The sequence below is a fragment of the Malus domestica genome, chromosome 07 (genome assembly GCF_042453785.1).
Source record: "Malus domestica chromosome 07, GDT2T_hap1".
NCBI lineage: Eukaryota > Viridiplantae > Streptophyta > Magnoliopsida > Rosales > Rosaceae > Malus > Malus domestica.
Window position 1 is genome coordinate 17,003,811 of NC_091667.1, and position 22,350 is coordinate 17,026,160.

At 35.4% G+C, this 22,350-nt stretch overlaps 1 pseudogene; it reads left to right on the forward strand.

Moving 5' to 3' along the window:
- Window positions 1-21,804, forward strand: part of LOC114825856 (probable fructokinase-7) — a 73,175-nt pseudogene extending 51,371 nt beyond the window's left edge.
- The last annotated feature ends 546 nt before the right edge of the window (window positions 21,805-22,350 follow it).

Below are 22,350 nucleotides of genomic sequence, written 5' to 3' on the forward strand. Positions count from 1 at the left end.
ATAAGCACACGAATCACAATGGATAGTAGACATGAATAAACTATCAAACCAAACAATGTGGTCAAGAGTATTGTATTAGAGAAAGACCGTATTGCATTTGTAATCCTAAACTGAATAGGTTCTCCACCTCTTCTGATTAGCTTGGGTAACCATGATATGCTGCTAGGTGTCACTCATGGTTTGTGGAAGCCCTAAACGTGTATAATCACTAAAGGGAGAATTGAAAGTAAGTTTCAATTCACAATCAATTTGAAATGGTTTTAATCGCCCACTGCCTCGCTAAAAGGAACCTAATGGATCGTACACCGTGTAAGGTGGAGATTGAAGAAACAATGGAGATGAGTAAGAATAATTAAATGGTTTAATTATTTATGGCAATGATTAATTAATATGTTAATTAATCAAACGAATAAGTTCGTTAAAGACCTCGGGATAGTTTTGGACCTTAAGGCCCAATGGGCTTCGAACGTCAAGCCCATTGAATTAAGTTGTATGACAACTTAATGAATAATGATTCACAAAGGCCCAATTAGCCCAATAATACCCTAAGGCCGGCCATTTAGAGATGGAGTGAGTTTTGGACTTATTTACAAGTTTGCCACTCCAATGAATTAAGGTATAATTATGACTTTATAGCCAAAATTCATTTAGGGTTTTCTTTTTGGGAAAGGATGAGAACATAAGTTCTCCTTTCTCTCTAAAGTGGCCGGCCTCCTTGGAGGGTTTAGCTAGCAATCCTACTACTCCAAGGTCACTCATTTCTTCTCCAATCTAACCTTGGTGAATAGACTTAGAGGTTCTCAATTTTGGGAACTTGGAGAACCATTTCATCCATCCAAATCCATAGATCTAAGATGCAAGGAATGAAGGCCCTCTCTTTGGTGATTAGCCTTTGCTTATGCAAAGAGGAATCTACAAAGGTATAATTTCTCAACTAACAAATGTTGTTTTAAGTTGAGTCAAGGTTCACCAATCTACTAGGCTTTGAATTTCATGGTTAATGTTTTGTTTTTAAGTGCATACAAGCATGATTCTGCCTTTTAATTTTTAATTGCATGCTATAGATGTTGCTTAAATGGACATGTTTTTCACAAAATTTCCTTTAAGTGGTATCAGAGCCTAGGTCTAGTAGTTGGTGAATCCTTTTGGGTTTTGTAGTTCATAGTCTTTGATTTAAATGTTGTAATATGTTACAAGCTTTATTCTTGCTTCTTTGAATGTAAATTTTGTTAGAAAATTTGCCATCTCAAATGTTGTAGATGTAGTTCATATGAGCATGAATATTGGAGCTAAAATTTGGTGCCATGTTTTTGGGAATTTTCGGCCAAATCCAGAGGGTGGTTTTTTGGGTTCATGTTGTACTTGTTAAAAGTGTTTTCAAGTGACTTTTGGAACCTCTATGTACCCTAGTTTGGTTATATGTTATTTCCCTTAAGTTTGAGTGGTTTTGGGATGTCTTTGGGTGAAAAATGTTCATGGAGATTTTTTGAGTTTTTCATGAATGTTCTTCATTGTTCTTGGAGTTTTAGCCAAGAACATAAAGTTTGGTGTTTTGATTCAAAGTTTTGATTTATTTCATAAAGTTTTTTGTTTTATGTTTTTCAAATGTTTAAATGTGTTAGATATTTATTTAGAAAGGTGTAAGAAATATTAGTGGGTGTGTAAGGATTAATTCCCTTTCACACACACCACTTGCATGACATTTATGTCATGCACCACTTGCATGACTTTATGTCTAAAACTACAAATCAACACACACATCACTCCCTTCTCTCCAAAATCGGCCACCCTACAAGTGCGGTGTTTTTGAGGCTTTTATGCAATTACATAAAATTTTGGTACTTTTTGTAATTTGTAGTTTGACCCAAAAGTTTACGTATTTACGTAAAGGCCCAAAATCATTAAAGGACAAATTGTTTTGTTCCTTTAATGAAGTTTTTGAATTTGTTGAAATTTTTGGGTTCTAGTTGTAATTACATGAAGTAGTGGACTTTTGTGTTTTTACAAAATGAGCTCAAAAGTTTAAGTTTTGCAACATAGCCCAAAAAGTTGAGGTTATTGCATTTTGGCCCAAATTAGGTTGAGAACAAAATGGTTTTGTCTCTTTAAATGAGAATTGGATTTTCATTTCATTTAGCTCCATTTAAATCAATTCTATGGATACAAAAACCAAATGAAAATGTTGCATTCAATTTAATTAGTTAAAGTGTTAATTAATTAAAGGGTGATTATGAACCTAAGCCTATGATAATTGAGCTATGTGAAAGGCCGTTTCAAATTTGTTTGAACCATGGAAATGTGTAGATTAGATTTTGGTTGTAATTTGATTTAGTAGTATCATATACTCTTGCTTTAAAAACCGTTTTATAACCATAGTGGGAGTATTATATACAACTAAATTCAATCAAATGGACCAATAGGTGTAATAGGACCAAAATTGTTTTAATACAGATTAAAATGAATATTTATATGTGATGAGACCTAAAAACCCTCAACCAAACCATTATTAAGTTGAGAAGCGTGAGAGTGCTTTGAACACCCTTTCGTGGCCTTCCACCGTGGTAGGCTCCATTCGTTTGTGACTCGTACATCGGCTTCACCCTATCATGGGGGAGTACAAAGTGCATGCTTACACTCAGGAGGAGTCTATATGCATACTTGATGTTGTGAAAGGTAGGCAACGAGAATAGCCAACATCATATCATTGTGAGGTTGTTCTTGAACCCCTACCCGAACTTGCATAGTGGGAATGACTTAACTAAGTGCAATGGAGCCAACATCATATCATTGTGAGGCTACATTCTCTAGAGGCCAAATAAGATGGGTACTTGCAAGAGATGCAAATGAGTAAGCATACTCTCTCATTATTATTAATGCTAGCCAACATCATATCATTGTAAGGTGGGCTTGGTAATAGTGAGTCTCCCATACCCTACTAAGAGTTACCTCCAAAACTCTCGAATTCCAATGAGGGATATGGAATTTGCCAAAAATAGTGGGTGGTGCTATTTGATTTAAAGACCCGGATCAAATGGCTTAAAATCAATCAATTTATATTCGTTATGTATTTGTTTACCAATATATTTACAAACGCTATCCAAAACTTGACAAAGAAAAGCCGAATGCTTTAGTTTCCGGACTTGGTACAACAATCCCAAAGATTGTCTTAAATGGATTGTATATGTACCTAAGTAGTCTCATCCTCACAATCTTCCTATTGATAATGTACCATTGGAAGAAAATGTTAGATAAGTCTATCATAAGGAGGACAACACTTTTAATGTCATAATTCTTCACTTACAAATCGTTGTATGAAGAAATAAGAGTTGCTTTGAACAACCCTTAGTCAATGCAAACATCAGTGCTTATTTCTTTGTTACATGAACAAGGAACTTTAGAAGTAAGCACAAGGGCATGGACACTTTATGTGCCATGATTCTTCACTTACAAATTGTTGTATGAAGAAATGAGAGTTGCCTTGAACAACTCTTGAAAGTTTGTAATTATGTTTAGAACATAATGGTTGTTTGACAAAAATAGTCCATTAACATGGACTTCTGACGATTTTGAATCATTGAGTGTTGAAGTGATAAACCACTTAACGAGACGGAAACTAGGCTAGGACTTCACCTTTATGTCCCTATCCAAATGGTTCACTAAGTTTATTGTAAACTATAAAGTGAACAATAACCACACACTCTCCAAATCGTTTGATGTGTATAACACAATTGAAATAAGTTTCAAGAGAGATAGTGGGAGTTTAGGGACCATGACTATTGTAGTCAAAAGAGAAGTCAAATGAAGAAAGTGAAATAACTCCAAGGGAACAAACTTTTTTTATGAAATGATGGACATTGGAAGGGGTATTTGCAAGAAAAGTCTTGCAAGTGTCAAGAACACACCTTTCGAAGGTGATGTAAATTATTCTTGAATAGTTCAAAACAGTTGGTTCTTCTACTTGAATGCTTGATTCCGTATTAGTAACTATGTTTTACAATCGTTGTAAAAGTGTGACTAATAAGAAGTAGAAGATATATGAGAGAAGAAAAAGGTGCTTCACATTCGGAACGTGAATAAATAAAGATCTCTGCGAAAGCAGATAGTACTTACTTCCTCATATGAACTACCAAAGAAATTGAAAAACCAAAGATTGTCTTTACATTCCAATTTTAAGGAACTTAATTCCGTCACTATAGTAGAGATGGATGAATGTTTTGTTTGACAAAACATTGTTCTTTATTAGTCAATGATTGGATTATAGTAATCTAATTGATTGTCTCTATAGTAGAGATGATATGGTAGTGTTAACTGTTTTGAATATAATGATGCTTAAAACCCAAAAGGTTGCAAGGTAGTAACTAATCCCAACTGAGTTGTGATACCTCTAAAATATAAATTACGAGTTGGTCATAGATGGATGCTTTGGATCGTTAGATCCGGATCCAATACCTTCTTATTAAAATTGTATAGAGGCGAAATGTTCAAATCTTTATTCTTTTGGAAAGAAGAAAGAATCACAAAGTTGTTGAGGTTAATTCACTTAGATGTTAGTGGCACTTGTCCACAACATAATACTACTCATGTTGTATGACATTCACCGAAGATCACTCTTGGTTGGACTATAGTTTATTTTGAATAAACATAAGTCCGAATACTTTGCAAAAGGTTTCAAAGAATTCAAGAAATGTAAGATGATGAGTAAGACGTCTAAAGTATTTGCCTCCTTAGATTTGATCCAAGGAAAGATAACACTTTAGAACAGTTTCCTTGAAAAATATCAAGGAAAGAAGTATCAAAAGATAATGGATTTCTCCATTAAGAGAAGAACGAACTTGAATAAAGATTTAGTTCGTTGGATGTTATCAATTACCCATATATAGGATATATGCTTCTAAGACAATATGATTGTCAATTAGAAGATCTTCCAAAATTTTCATGACTCCATAAGATGTAGTTGGAAAGAAAGACAAATCTTAATCATGTTAAGATTTGGGGTTGTGTGCTAATAAGCAATATTTGTTTGAGAATTATCTTGTGGATATCCTTAAATTAACATTTGGATATCACTTCTATAAACCAACTAACAAATGTTGTTTGTTGGGTAGTTCATTGTAATCCTACACTAGGATTTGCCTAAGATAGGGCAAATGAACGAGGGATAGAACTCAAAGAATGGGTTCTTTGAGAAACAAGATAGTGATCAACAAATATAACAACCTAGTTCCTATACCACAAGCTCCAAGGTAGTCGAGAAGGATTTATAAACCGTCTCAGTTGAATGGTTTGAACTTTATGACTATGTCATAGAGTTACACCTCTTAATTCGAAAGAAATAAAGAATGAAAATCCTTATGACTACATTGAGTGTATATACGATAAATACTCAAGGAAATGGTAAAGTACCATTTGGCCCGAAATAATGAAACCTCCATAGCTAATTGGTAGCTTAAGGTGACTACAATTAAAGAGATTGGTTGACTTGGAAGAAACCATCTTTGACGTAGTCTTGGTTTCAATTAATTCGAAGATTGCTAGCTACAACTAAATGGTGATTCAATGTTTGGACATAATATGGGTTTCCGAAAACATTATTAAGATAGTCTTGATTATATATGTCTAAAACTATGAATCACAAGACATGTAAGTTGTAGAGATCCATCCATCATGGATCTTAGCAAGCTAGTGGGAGCTATAAGCGTCTTATGAGAGAAAGATCAAATCGTTTGATTTCTCATAAAGATGTAAATGAATTTTTTGTTTACTAGGTTTACAAAAGATTAGTGGGAGTTAATCATGTTCCTAAAATCTAAATATATATGATATATTAATTTTGGAAATGAAAAAAATACTTCTTCGTTAAAGTTATGACTTTAAAACATTATATGAAGATAGAACGTATATGGGAGACATAGTCTATATACATGGGATGGAAATCTATATTGATAGATTTTAGGATATAATTGGATTATATCAAGCCCTAAATATAGACAAAAGATGATAGGAAGTTTCTCATATGATGATGAACTTCAATCAAAAGGACAACTCTAGTGAGACTAAGAAGTTGCTCTTCTCAAAGAGAACGTACTCTTTGACTCCCAAAGAAATAATGCGTAAATAGAATCCTTTATGCATACGCAGAAAGGTGATTTATGTATTTCATATTGTATGAAAAACATTGATATGAGTTGTACCTAGAACGGTACAAGACGATATCAGTGCAAGCCCAGGATCAGAACCATGGCAACTGTCAAGTGAGTCCTTAAGTATTTAAGAAATACTAAAGGATAAATTCCTTAAAGATCGAGGAGGAATTAGAGTAACGTAATGGAAGCGTAAATGTATTAGATTATGAATCTAATCCATCATTGGATGTTTCTTCATTATGAATGAAGAGATAAACAGATATCTCTTTATTATGACTAAAGAGATATTTGGATGGAAACATTAAAGTAATGACTTTAGTGTGTTCCATTATGAATGCAAAATATATTGCCATATAGAAGTTTACAACAATGTTGTTTGGATGGGAAAGTTCATTTATGAACTCTTTATTTGGTTCCAACCAGAAAGTGTCTGACACTAATGGGGCGATAGCTCAAGCCAGGGAATCAAGGTCTCATCAAGATCCGAACTCAAATGAGAGACAAAACCACATGATTAAGAATCATGTATAATGGTGACGTCGTTATTCTCAAGGTTGCTTCTATGGATAACATATAGATATCCATTGTCTAGGCCTACTACTCAGCCATTTATGAAATGACTACAGAAGAGGTATCATCACTGATGACCAAGCTGATTGGCTCTAGTGCAAGTGGGAGATTGTTGGAAATGTGCCCTAAAACCAATCATATGATGATACTTTACGGACATTTCACATGTTAAACTAATCTAGTTTAATATCAAGGGCAAAGATTATTGTTTGAGCCGTCTCATATAAATGTTATACGCTTAAACGATAAGTCCAAGGAATATGTGAATGGGAGAATGCGATCTAAAGAAGTTAGATTCATGAGACCATTCTTTCGTAGACACATCCTAAACGTTCCTGATCATAGGATTGCCAATTGGGCATTGACAGTCCGTTAAGATCAGTACGTGCTGTGTCTTCTCTCAGGGAGAGTGACTAGTCTCGAGTCATTGGTGTGTGTGACATCAAGACAAGCATGTAGGTGCTCAATAATGAATAAGTCCACTGAACACGATCAACGAGGAGTTCTCATACTCATGTCACATGAGAACTCATGGTTGGGATAATGCAAAGTAGTCCTTTGACCTGAGGCATCATAGTTGTCTTGTGGTTAAGTCCTTGATCCTTGATTATGTCAAAGTCACTCCATCAGAAGGGTGTCCACGGCATTGTCAGGGTTAAGCCACTTAGCCATGGAGGCAAGTGAATGCGCAACAAGGGATCTTTAACCTTCAAACCGTTTGGGGGAGAATACTCTATGATATGATTAAGAATCTCTGGCCAGAGTATGAATGAGATTTAGGAAGTCGTTCCAAATCACATTCAAGGTAATCATATAAGCACACGAATCACATTGGATAGTAGACATGAATAAACTATCAAACCAAACAATGTGGTCAAGAGTATTGTATTAGAGAAAGACCGTATTGCATTTGTAATCCTAAACTGAATAGGTTCTCCACCTCTTCTGATTAGCTTGGGTAACCATGATATACTGCTAGGTGTCACTCATGGTTTGTGGAAGCCCTAAACGTGTATAATCACTAAAGGGAGAATTGAAAGTAAGTTTCAATTCACAATCGATTTGAAATGGTTTTAATCGCCCACTGCCTCGCTAAAAGGAACCTAATGGATCGTACACCGTGTTCGGTGGAGATTGAAGAAACAATGGAAATGAGTAAGAATAATTAAATGGTTTAATTATTTATGGCAAGGATTAATTAATATGTTAATTAATCAAACGAATAAGTTCGTTAAAGACCTCGGGATAGTTTTGGACCTTAAGGCCCAATGGGCTTTGAACGTCAAGCCCATTGAATTAAGTTGTATGACAACTTAATGAATAATGATTCACAAAGGCCCAATTAGCCCAATAATACCCTAAGGCCGGCCATTTAGAGATGGAGTGAGTTTTGGACTTATTTACAAGTTTGCCACTCCAATGAATTAAGGTATAATTATGACTTTATAGCCAAAATTCATTTAGGGTTTTCTTTTTGGGAAAGGATGAGAACATAAGCTCTCATTTCTCTCTAAAGTGGCCGGCCTCCTTGGAGGGTTTAGCTAGCAATCTTACTACTCCAAGGTCACTCATTTCTTCTCCAATCTAACCTTGGTGAAGAGACTTAGAGGTTCTCAATTTTGGGAACTTGGAGAACCATTTCATCCATCCAAATCCATAGATCTAAGATGCAAGGAATGAAGGCCCTCTCTTTGGGTGATTAGCCTTTGCTTATGCAAAGAGGAATCTACAAAGGTATAATTTCTCAACTAACAAATGTTGTTTTAAGTTGAGTCAAGGTTCACCAATCTACTAGGCTTTGAATTTCATGGTTAATGTTTTGTTTTTAAGTGCATACAAGCATGATTCCGCCTTTTAATTGTTAATTGCATGCTATAGATGTTGCTTAAATGAACATGTTTTGCACAAAATTTCCTTCAATAATTAGGTAGTCAACATATATAAGCACAATCAATTTTCCAGCAATACCATTTCTAACAAACAAAGAAGAGTAAGGATGACTCCTTTTGAACCCTGCAGCTTCAAGGACTGAACTAACATTTTCTCTTAGATGACCAGGAGGCAACTTCATGTACACTTCTTCTTCAAAATCCCCATGAAGAAATGCATTCTTCACATCCATTTGGAATAAGGGCCATGCATTATTGACTGCCATAAACAACAATACCCTCACTATGTTCATTTTGGCAACAGGAGCAAAAGTCTCCTTGTAGTCAATGCCATAGGTTCGAGTAAAGCCTTGAGCTACTAATTGTGCCTTGCGTCTCTCAATGCTTCCATTGGAGTTGAATTTGGTGTTATATATCCACCTAATTCCCACTACCTTCTTGCCATTTGGAAGGTTTAACACACTCCATGTCTATTTGTCATTCAGAGCTTGAAGCTCTTTAGTCATAGCATCTTGCCACTCAGGCATGCATGTGGCTTCATGAAAATTCCTTGTTTCGAAAGTGTGGGACAATTTGTTAAGGAAAGAAGCATGAGAATATGAGAATCTGTGATAAGAAATGGCTACAAAGATAGGATGCCTTGCAATGTAAGTAACGTACTCTTGTAACCTCACTGGTGGATGTCCATCTTGTGTAGGATTTCTTCTTGGTGCACTTATAGCTTGCTGATTTGGTTGAGCTTCTGATGGTCTAGAGGAGCTTGGCACTGCATCAATTACACTCTCAGTGAGTTGAGAACTATCAGTGCTGATATGAGCAAGAATGACTTCATGAATTTCTGCTGAAATAGGTAGTGGAAATAGGTCCATAAGATCTTCCATATTAGCATTAGTCTCCAACCTTTTGTGGAAATAAGGTGAATATTCATCAAATCGCACATCTCTAGAGCTACCAGCTTCCCCGTGTTAGGGTTGTACACTTTGTAACCCTTTTGAGAACTGGCATATCCCATAAACACACATTTGACAGCTCGAGGGTCGAGTTTGTCAAGATGGAGAGCTTGAATGTGCATATAATAAGTACAACCAAAGGCCATGAGGTGAGACAAGTTTATAGGCCTGCCCTTTATAACTTTAAAAAGAGATTTAACATTCAACACCCGAGTTGGCAATCTATTAATGATGTAAGTGGCAGTGAGTAGGGCTTGAGACCAAAATTTCTTAGGAAAATTCATTTGAATCAAAAGCGATCAAGTCTTCTCCAATAAGTCTCGATTCTTCCTCTCTGCCACACCATGTTGTTGTGGTGTACCAACACAGCTAGTTTGATGCAAAATGTCATGATTGCTTAAGTAATTACTCATGTTATTGGAAGTGTACTCGGTGTCATTATCTTATCTTAACGTATATAACTTAGATGAAAATTGATTGGTGATTAGGTTGTGAAAGTCCTTAAAAGCATCAACCAAATCACTTTTAAGTTTTAAAAGATACAACCAGGTCACTCTAGAATAGTCATCAACAAATGTAACATAATATCTATACCCATCAAAGGATTCTACACAGGAAGGACCCCAGATATCTGAGTGAACAAGCTCAAAAAGTTTACTAGTTCTACAATTAGAGTAAACAAAGGGAGGTCTAGTGGCTTTTGATATTTGACAAGTTTCACACTCAAGTGTGTTTCTACAAAAAATAGGAAACAACTTGGTCATCACAAGTTCTGAGCGATAAGTAAGGTATTGATGCCAGAGTTGGTGTTCCTAAACTTGACATAAGTTGACATTGAGCTTCTTGACAAATTGGACTCCTTTAAGAGATAGTAAAGTTCGTTCAAGAAAAACCCTTCAGCAATCTTCTTCTGAGTAACTCGATCCTAAAACACAACATTGTGAGGGGAAAATATGTCAAGACAATCTAAGGTTTTTGTGATTTTTCCTATTGACAAGAGATGAAAAGGAAAAGAAGGTACATAAAAAGCAGTGGAATCAGTATGCTCACTTAGCAATCTAACCTTTCCTTTCCCTAGAATAGGTTCCCCTTTCCCATTTGCAACAGATAAATGAATTGGATCAATAGTTCTTTGAAATTCGTGGAGACTAGAGGGTTTATTAGTTATATGATCAGTGGCACCAAAGTCAATAATCTAAAAATCATGTGTAACATTTACAATAAGAGTAGTGGAAATGGCATTGATAATACCTGGAATATTGCTTTTCAATGTGTTCTCTGAGTCAGCCAAGAATATAACAAATTTCCCTAGCATTGCAGTAAGGTTTTCAAGCGTCATTTCATCAGGCTCAATGCTTCCTTGCTTCTTTTGAAGAATATCAGCAAACTCGTTGATCAAGGACACATGATCTGTTGAGAAATTGGCCATTCCATCAGTTGAGGAACAAGCTGAGTGAAATGCTTTTGGAGTGACTCCTTCCTTCCCATCTTTGATCATCTCGCCTTCCCTATCAAACTTATGCTTTAACTCCGGATGAAGAATCCAACATTTTTCTCTTAAATGTCCCTTCATGTTGCAATAAGAACATTTCTAGTCTGCTTTCTTCCCTAGCACCCTATCACCAGTTGCTTTATGATTTATTGTGAAAACCCTAGCCTCAGAGTTGGATTTGGGATGAATGTTCATCATTCTTCGTCGAGTTTCCTCTCTCTGGACTGCATGACACACACTGGTAAATGAGGGCAGCTCTTGAGTCATTAACAAATGCCTACGCAGGTCTTCATACTCAGCTCCCAAGCTTGCTAAGAGTTGAAACACCTTGTCTTCATCAGCCCTCTTCAGTAGCACAACGGAATCAGTGGTGTGCGGACGATGCATATCGAGTTCATTCCACATGGATTTCATACTTCCAAGGTGTTAAACAAATGAGTGATCACCTTACTTTAAACTAGCCACACTCTTTTTCAGTTGAAAGATGCGAATTGAGTTGTTTTGGCTGCCATACATGTCTTTGACAGACTCCCAGAGAAGAAGGGAAAACTTTGAATAACTGAAAAGCTTAGAAAGTTTTAGCTCCATAGAGTTAAGTATCCAGGATATGACCAGCTGATTAGTAGTGTGCCATGCATCATAGGTTGGTGAAGTGGATTCTAGGGGCCAAGAGCTTCCATTGATAAACCCTAGCTTCGATCTTCCTCCTATAACAAGTGACACAGCTCTTGACCAAGAAAGGTAGTTGAACTCGTTCAGTAGCACCGAGTAGAGTCATTGATTTAGATTGTTCTCACCCCCTTAGGTTAAGTTTGGGGAGGAATATGAGGCACTATCGACACTAGACGCATTTTCTTCTGCCATCTCTATCGATGATGAGCAAATGAAGAAATAAAAAAAAAATGAACAAAGTCAAGACCCTATGGTTCCTGCTCTAATACCATGTTGAGTTTTGGTTTTAATATTTGTTGTATATTTCATTATGAAGATTACAAAAGAGTGAAGGCAACTCTTATAGAGAGCCAAAAAGAAAGCTACAAGAGATTATAGGCTAACTACCCCAACACAATCCTTAAAATCTGCCCTAACAAGTGGAAAAGCCAAAACCAAATTACAAGGAAAAAAGTTTTACAAGCAACTAAGAAAGGTTGACAAAAGAAAGGTAAGGTGAGGATGACAACCCATACATAAAACCCATCCCTTGCGATCTTATACAAACCGGTTTCAATAATCAACAATATCGGCATGGCTGCAAGCTGTCAGCACTCCTATAAAAGTAACCTTGTTAGGTCTTATCTCAGTCATCAACATCTCATGAAATAATTCTATCGCTGCACTTGCATCGTGCATTGCAAACCCCAAAATCATTGAGCTATAAGAAAATATGTTTCTTTCCTTCATTCCCTGAAAAACCTTGAATGCATTATCCAAACTTCCACACTTAGAGTACATATCTATCAATTCAGAACCCACAAGAACATTTTCAGTAAGCCCAAAACTGGATTTCTCAGCAATGTCTCGAACCCAATTAACATACTTAGACACATCTAATTATGCACAAGCCAAAATGAGACCAACCAACATAATCTCATCAGTCCCTACACCAACACAATGCATTCTCTCAAAGCAATCCAATGCCACTCTTGGATGGGCATTCTGAGCATAACCATTAATCATTGCAGTCCATGCCACCATATCTTTTGCAGGCAACCCCTCAAAAAACTCCCGGGCTGATTCCATATCCCCAGCCTTGGTATAAGCAACAATCAACTCAATCCAAGAAACAACATCCCTCTCAGGCATTTCATCAGTTTGCGTCAAAATGATACATCAGCAAGACATTAGTTAAAATCAGAGTAAATTTTCCAACAATTAATAGCTGTGACAATGTGATGAGTCTGCAATAATATGATAAAATTGATTGAAGTAGAAAAATCCCAGTAAAGCACACTTGCAAATATCAATGAACTTTCATGACATGCAAGGCTTTTATCCTAACTAAAATCTTACTGAAAAACACTAAAATGGGTAATATAATGAAAATAATCCTATGTGCCTCATGAAGTAAACAATAATACCATATTCTTTTTCTTCTCAACTGGGAGTGTCTTCAACATGAGAAATTGCTTGTCATTTTCGATCAACCAAGCACATGCTTTGATTTGTTCTTCTTCACTGAGATCTGGTATTGCATTTACTTCATCATATACCTCTATTGGATCAAGCTTCTTTGTGTCCGTACAAATATAGTCTTGAAAGGATATAGCCATCTTGGCAAGTGAATCTGCAATCATATCTTTAAGGGTGGTTGGTTTTTTCTTTGTATGAGGCACATCAACAAAAATTTTTAGCTTTCTCTTGCCTTGAGTCTTCTAACCATTGGCTGAAGTAGGTGAAATATCATTAATAATTTCATTATATGGAGGAGTCATAATCTCAACAGCTTCCACACCTGTTTCAGCACCCTCACTCGTAGCTCTATCTTTGCCACACAAATCCAGTACATTATCCCAAATTGGAATGACCTTCCAACGAAAACTTTTAGCACCACTATGTGACTACCAATCAAAACATAAAAATCAAAAAGCAAACCGTAAGTATAACAAGAGTTAAAAGAATATCACACACACAAAAGAAAATTAATGAATTTACCATACTTTCACGTACTCTTGCCAGACATGATCTTCATCTACACTTATCATCTTTTTGGTTGCATCCCAACTAAATCCACTTTGACTTAGTATATCACTCACTATGGCATAGAACTTTTTCCAAAACTTCACATGATTTCGAATGCTAACGGCAGTTACATGAATATCAAATTGAGCAGATAATATAAATGCAGCAAAATTATAAGCAGCTATCTTCCAACCACCATCTCCTTTGTTACCCAATCTTCGTTCTTCGTGAAGTATATCAGCCAAAGCACGTTTCATATCTACATTCCATCTAAAATAATTATTTTCATCTTTCATTTTCAATTTCTTGGTTCTCTTTCTTTCTCCTTGGTTTTTGTTTGCATACTGGTTTTATATCAGATCCTTCCATTGCTCCTAACATTAAACAAATATTAATTGAAATTTTAAGTCATTCGTAAACACATGCATATCAAGAATCAGAGTATCATTATTCACTAAGACAACACAATCAAAATAAAATCTAAAAACCAGGGCATTCCATAAAATATAAAAACTAATGCATTTCATAGTGTTGAGTGCATAAAGTTATACTTTTACGCCCTCTTTTTCTTAGCTTTTTGACTTAAAATCTCCATGCATCACAAGGTATTTTGTTGTTTGTATTGTATTTCAAGATAAAAGTAAGGACTTGAAGAAATCATCTTATTTTGAATATTGTAACAAGTGGCCCAAGATCCGCCAAAAGAGGCCCTTGCAGAACAGCCAACTTACAAGCTTTGCCCTGAAGTGCTCAGAATGAATTAGAAAATGGGCCATATATGGTTGGAAAGCATGGAACTCTTCTTTCTGATGGTCTTTACAGCTTATGATTTGGAGGTTTCGACAAGAAGTTATGACAGAATAAAGAAGAGCTGTTCGGTTACAAATTCTGATAACAGCTAGTTTTCAGTTACTCCAATACTAAAAGCTGGTTGTTATGAGTTATAAATGAGAGTCAATTTAAGGATGTAAATGTGTCAGATGTTAGTTAAGTCCTAAGCCTTTCAATACGAGACAAATACTCAACAGAAGGAAGAGAATCTGGAGAGAGAGCAAGATTCTTCGGCCTTAAGTAGTTTCTAGGTTCTAGCTTTCCTGACTTTTTTATGTATTTTTTTTTTTTATGGATACTTAGGGCTGCTTTGAAGCCCTAGACATGATTGAATTAATGTTATGATGCAGTTTTAGTTTATCAATTTCATTTACAAGCTAGAATCAGTTTTTTGTTTCAATCATTTCAAGCACATATTTTCAAGCTTAGCTACCTTGTTTATGTTTGCATTCTGTTGAGAATGATAAGGATGACTGCCATAACTTCTTTCATTCATTAGCAACATGTGGTTAGGTTAACTAATCATGTAAATTGATTCCATGAAGTTCTAGGATAAATGCCATGTTCTAGGGTTCATGTGATGTTCATAATCCTCTTCATTCTTAATGAGTTTCTAGGTGCTAAATCTAAGTATATGCCATGCTAGGTTGCACCTACAAACATAAGTGTTATGTATATGCCATGCATCTAACATGCAAAGTAAGAGAGGATTCATACAATCTAGTTATATGCCATGCTAGATATGTGAACATCTTAGCTATGCATTTGAAAGGGATAAGTGAAAAGATCATATCACTAATTCATGAATGTTTAGGGAAGGCCTTTGTTTATTTGAAATCAGATTTATGTCCTAAAAACGTTTCTAACCTATTCAATGTCTTAGGTTTGTTTTTAGATAGTTCTAATTTTTCCCTTTTCTTTCTGTCTTTATTTCTTTTCCAAAATTACTCGAACCCCCCATTTTAAGTCATAGGAGTCTTTAACTAATGCTAATTTGTAAGAGTCAAAGGTTTTACTAAGTTGTTTCTTAGTCCCTATGGTTTTACACCCGTACTTGTGCCACTATACTATCCTTATATTTGCACTCGAAAGAAACTTCAACACATAGCACGCATATCAAGAATTAGAGTATTAGCATTCACTAAGACAATATAATCAAACTAAAATCTGAAAACCAAGGCATTCCATAAAATATAAAAACTAATGCATTTCATAGCATGCATATCAAGAATCAAAGTATCATTATTCACTAAGACAACACAATTAAAATAAAATCTAAAAACCAGGGCATTCCATAAAATATAAAAACTAATGCATTTCATAGCATGAATATCAAGAATCAGAGTATTAGCATTCACTAAAACAACATAATCAAACTAAAATCTGAAAACCAGGGCATTCCATAAAATTTAAAAACTAATGCATTTCGTATCAATAATGTCATTGACAAAATTATTAACTAGGACGTTAAAGATAACATGCTAAGAAAAACAACTAATTTTAGATTAAGAAGTATTGGCTGCTCTCTGAGCTTGGTAATCATGGAACATTTGCAATGCCAATGTATCACGAAACGTTGTCCATTCGGCAATAGCTTGAACAGATGTAATCCTATCAGAGTTATTTTCATTTTCCTAATAATTTAACAACTCTGAGTCCACAGATACTAAAAATTATAAATCTTGAGCTTCTAAAACTGGATCACCTGCTTGCTCAATTCTAATAAAATTAAGCAAGATACAACATGCATTTATAATCCTTACTTGCATTTTAATATCAAAAAAGGATGGTGTGCGTAATATGCTCCATCGTTTTTTTAACAATCCAAATGCCCTCTCAATAACATTCCTTGCCCTTGAATGAAGCAAATTATATAATTCTTTGTAGTGTTCAGGTCGACAGTTTCCAACCCACTCTTTCAAGTGATATCTAGTTCCATGGTAAGGTGCTAAAAATCCCGGTCCATTAGTATAGCCAACGTCCACAAGATAATACTTATCTACAATAAAAATTTAGAGAACAAATTTAGATATATTTTAAAGTTTTGTTTTTCTAACATAAAACTTATTGGTATCACACATTACCATTTGGAACATGAAACCGGTTACTCATTTGTAAAGCATCATGCAAAACACAAGCATCAGATGCAGAACCTTCCCATCCAGGTAACACATAAAAAAATCTTAAATCTGGACCACAAACTCCTAACATATTAGTGGATATATCACCCTTTCTATCTCGATATCTTGGTCTTTCCTCAGTCGTTATTGTTACTAGAATGAGAGTTCCATCAAGTGCTCCAAGACAATTCTAAATAAAAATGTCATGCAATGAAAAAAAAAGATTAAAGTCTAAAAAGCTAGTGAAGATATCAAACAAATACATAATTTTTTTGGTTTAGGTGTTGATTGATTACCTCAAACCACCGCCACTTCTCTCTTTCAAAATTACTAATAACGCATGGTTGATATTTCACATATTCTTGACTTATTTTCATCATTGCATGCAATACATTGTGAAATTGCCGACTAATTGTTTCCTTGGAATGATAATAGTGTAAACCGATGACTCTAAACTTCAATTTGTGGGCAAGTATATACAAAAAAAATTGTAACAGATTCTTCAATGGACACATGTCTAGTGCGAACTAATCCACCAATCCGTTGTAAAATTTCACATAACCGTTTAAATGCACTCTTGCTAACTCGTAATTGTTCAATGCAAGTTGAATCTTTTCCATTAAACAATCGACCGAGGAAAGATTGTCTTTCTTGATCCCAATCATTTGAAGGTTCTTTGAGAAGAACACTTTTATTATACAAATGCATGACAATGACAATAACATATATAATTGTACCGACAATAATTTTCCACTTTTTCCTATTTTCCTCTTCATTTATAGCACACTTTCGCTTTAACCTCGTTAGCATGTCTACAACGTCAGTATTTTCCATACCTATTTGAATATATGAACAAAGATATATTGTGACATACAACAACAGTTATGGGATATGCAACTTTTTGTTTTAACCAAAAGTTGTAGATATACATGTAGTAGATGCATAAGGTTTTTGAGACAAGAAATTAAGAGTGAGGCTATGCAACCAAAAAACAAATGAGGCAAAAGTGAACCAAAAAAAAATGAGTAGCCATACAAGTCACATTCAAATCAACAGTGGATTCGTAAAGATAGAACAATCTAGCATTAGTATCATGAGAGTAATTCCTTCTTTCAATTACTGCTCTAGTGGCTTAACAAAATTATCATTTTCAATCTTAGCTATTGTTAACCTTCAAAAGAACATCTGTAAAAAGGAACTTTCTAAACTAACACCAAAGCCAATCAAAAACTAAAAATGGAGGACTGCTAATCTAAGTTTTCTTTTCTTCCAGTGAAGGAAACAATTCAAGGGAAGAGCCAATAGTATGTATCCCCCCTACCCACCACCACCAAAAACCTTCCATTTTTCCCATACAAGGTTACAGACCCAAAAAGAGTGTTACGAGCTACCTGCTAATTGTTCCTTTGATTACTTACTTTAAAGAAATTAGCGTTTTTTCTTGTCGCTGCTTCTGCTTGTCATACATCATAATTAAAGAACTTTGGTCTGCTAATCAGATTTTCTCGATTAGTTAGATGTTAACCGTCAAGACGATTATATGATGCCCATTGTGAGTTGATTCCTTATCGTTTGATATCACAATTCAATTGGATAAATTTGATTGAATTAGCGTTCACTAATTAAAAAGACAATTATACTCTGATTCTTAATTTGAATTGTTTCCCAGATGAGGTTACAGACAACACAATTCAATCGGATAAAAAAAAAATTAATAAGCACACCAAGCATATGACTATCAACAAAATTCACAATTGATATAAAGAGTATACCAAAAAAGCTTAAAATAATTCAAAAAAGAAGAGAGAAGAGGCTGACCTAGAACGAAGGAAGAAGATGAAGCGCGAGAATCTCTTCAAAGATTGGAGAGCTAACTGAGTGAAGCCCTTTTTATTGTGAACTTTGGCGCTAATCATCCCCGTTTGGCGCCCTAATCATGAAATTTGGCGGGTGCATGATTTCCAGCCGATGGATTTAGGATTCTCCTGGTTGAAATTCCTCCTATTTACACAGAAATTAAACTCGGTAATTTTCATCCCCAATTTCGCCCTTTTTTTCCCATAGAAATTGGCTATTCTCACGCTACAAGTTCCCAAACGAGGGAAAACTGCTTTCCCATCCCAAATTTTGTATTTTAAAATGAAATTTGTTTTATTTTACCGTATCCAAACAGAGTGTAAAGTCTAGCAATTGCATCCCAGGTTGGTAAGGATGAATTTGGATACATATTGGCTGACATTCTGAAAGAAAACAATGTGGACAATTCTGGCGTGCGCTTTGATCCGCATGCAAGGACTGCACTGGCGTTTGTTACACTCAGAAGTGACAGGGAGTGCGAATTCATGTTCTATCACACCCCTAGTGCTGATATGCTTCCTCATGAAAAATAACTTGATGTAAATTTAATCAAAAAGGTGAAACATTAACACTATAAACCTGAAATAGTCATTTTTTTCCTTCAGTTCGTGACAATTTTTACTGATGCAGGTTGGCATATTTCACTATGGATCAATTAGTTTGATTGAGGAACCATGCAGATCAGCTCATCTTGCCGCAATGGACGCTTGTTGTATCCTATCATACGACCCGAATCTAAGATTGCCACTATGGCCATCTACAGAGGCTGCTCGAAAAAGGTATTATTATTATATGGAACCAAGCTGACATTATTAAGTTGCATTATGCTGTTTGGTATAACGGCCATACAGAGTTACCTGGTGTTACCAATTCACGTGTTATAATGTATTCACAAAATTGCAGATAAGCGAGGACAAAATTGAATTCTTGACCAGAGGTGATGATCCTTATGATGATGGGGTGGTCTTGAAAAAGCTTTATGATAAGATTTTTACTATCTATGCAAACAGGTGCAAAATCACATGAAATACTTGCAAGAATATGAGGATGTTGTAGTACAGATGTTCATGCAAGGTCGTTCTCCTCAAGGACTATTTTAATAATTTACGTAGAAACAATTCCTAATCAACTACTTAGAATTAAAACTTGAGAAAAGAGATTCTTAAATTGGGTAATATTAAAAACGAATTTTAATTAAAAACTAATATGACAAAAGAAAATAGTTTTAAATACCAATTTATAATAGCACTAGGGTTCCACCATCACCTAGCAATCCTACGAATTTCTACCAATTACTCATGACTTACACATGCCACTTTGAATGTTAGGTTTTCCTAATATATATTCTCCTCGTGATATTCAAGCAAGAACATATATCTAACATGCAATTCGTCTGTGATATTCAGATCAAATATGAACATGCAAGATTTATTAAGTTCTATGAAAACCTTTTGAAGAACCATGCAACCCCTAAGAGCGTGATATTCGCCTTAGATGAAATTACAATCATCAATCACAAGAAGCAATACTCAATTCTCCGGTGATATTCCGACCAAATTGCATCCAATTACTTGTCTAAACATCCTAATGGTGGCCAGTCATCAAGATAATTAGATAGTTTGAAACAGTGATCAATAATTCAAAGTGTGCATGCAATCAATCATAAGCAATTAAATAAAAATTACATTTTCATGCTAAGACTCAAGGCTTCACCCTAGCAACAAGAATTAGTTATGCATATTCATAGTTGAAATCATAGAAAATATTATTGAAAATAAAAGGAATGAAGGCACCTTAAAGCAGAAAATCCCCAAGAACCCTAGCCAAGTTCTTTGTCTCTGAAGTTGAATAATAATAAGCGTCCCCCGAAAAACTGTAGACGGCAAAGCAATATATTTGCTAAGCCATCACAAACCCTAAAACATAGGTCTCTTATTCCAATTAGGAAACTAAGAAAAATAATAAAATATCTTAGAAAATAAAACCCTAATTAAACTAGGAGAATCTACCAAGTACTTGTCCAGCCACGTTTTAGTCTCAGATCTCCTCCAAATCTGGCCCAAGATAGATTGTTTTTAAGATCAGGACGTTCCGAACACATATCCAGAAGGCCACGAAACCATCCGATGTCATCTTGGGCTCTGAAAACGCAATTTAAGTCCAGAAACGTCATTTTCCAGCACCGTGCAACCCTCCTTTATTTTATCGCCAGAAAATAACCACTTAGTGGAAAAATCCCAAAATTTGATATGATCAAGCTAAGTGACTCACGAACGTCTTCCAACTAGAATTACTCCAAAATTCGTCCATTTGACCACGTTTTGCTCCAGAAGAAGTCGAAAGTCCTATATTGAAAATACAATTCAAAGTATCAAAATTCTTCCAACATATGAACCAAAATATACTAAAAATAAGGTTAAATATATAATATAAAATTCCCTTATCACTTTACCATCCGAATTTGAAGCTTCTGCTTGTAACTGAAGGGTCAGCAGGCTGTAGATACTACACAAAGGTTAACATCCATCTTGATGTAAATAGCAGATTGGATTTTTATCTGCAGTTAATTTGGTTTTGTTGATCCCTCTTTTTACTGTGGAGTGCAGGAATTTAAGGGTAAGGTTGCAGGTATCAAAGCCGATGTTGTTGATAGTGGTGCTGGTGATTCTTTTGTTGCTGCTATATGCTCAACAGCTTGGGTTCAGAAATCAATCTGTACAAAGTATGCATTTGCAAGTTTTTCTTTAGGGAGTTTTAACGAAAAGTCCACGGTACTGTTGACTTTAACGAAAAACCACATTTTTACACTAAAAAGTTAAACCTGGTACTATTCACTTTACCCTTTATTTTGTCCTTATCATTAAAACTCAAAGTTTTCAAGCTTTTTTTATTAGTTTTCCTTTTTTTTTACCCCTAAACAATATAGATGGGCTGAGCGAGCTGGCACAACAAATTGGGCTTCAGTGTCATGCTTACCATGACACGATAGCCCATTTTGTAATCAAAAGTTGTACCGGACTCTCTATAAACTTGTTGAGCTATGCCGTATTCAAACGAGCCCAATCCTTTTTCATTCAATTTTTGAACACATGTCACCTTATATGGAACTGAAAGTTTGAATTCTTTTACCTAACCAAGATGAACAAAAGCTGAGAGAAGCTCTCTTGTTTGCCAATGGCTGTGGTGCTCTCACAGTGCTAAAAAGAAGGAGTTATTCCTGCACTGCCCACAAAAGAAGTTGTTAACCAACTTCTCCAACAAACCACTGCTTGATAAAACTCCCAAACACTGTACTTTCTTTTATTCACATTCATGTAGCAAAGCTTGTTGGATTTTTGGATCACCGGGCTCGCCTCACTCTAACGACACTGATATTGTTCCCAACTTTACAACATGCCTAATCCATCAGATGTGGGGTTTTATCACAAAAGACCTCAGTATTAGTTAGAGTAGGGTAATCTTATTTAAACCCATTGGATTTCTTTGAACTCACCGATGTGGGACTTTAACACTCCCTCTCACATGTAATCTCATTTAATGGTTCACACGTAGAGATCCACATCGGTAATTGAAACTCAGAGGTCGGCTCACATTGTGCCCACTTGTGTTCAAAGAAACTCAACGGTCGTCTCTATATTAAGAGTTCAGACTTGGGATGTGATATCTAGACCTGTAAATGGATCGGGTTTATTGGGTTTGGGTCGGGTTCAACCCGACCCATTAAGTTAACGGGTCATCCGAACCCAACCCGTTAAGCTAACGGGTCACCCGTTTCACCCGTTAACACCCGTTAACAATTATTATTATTATTATTTTTGC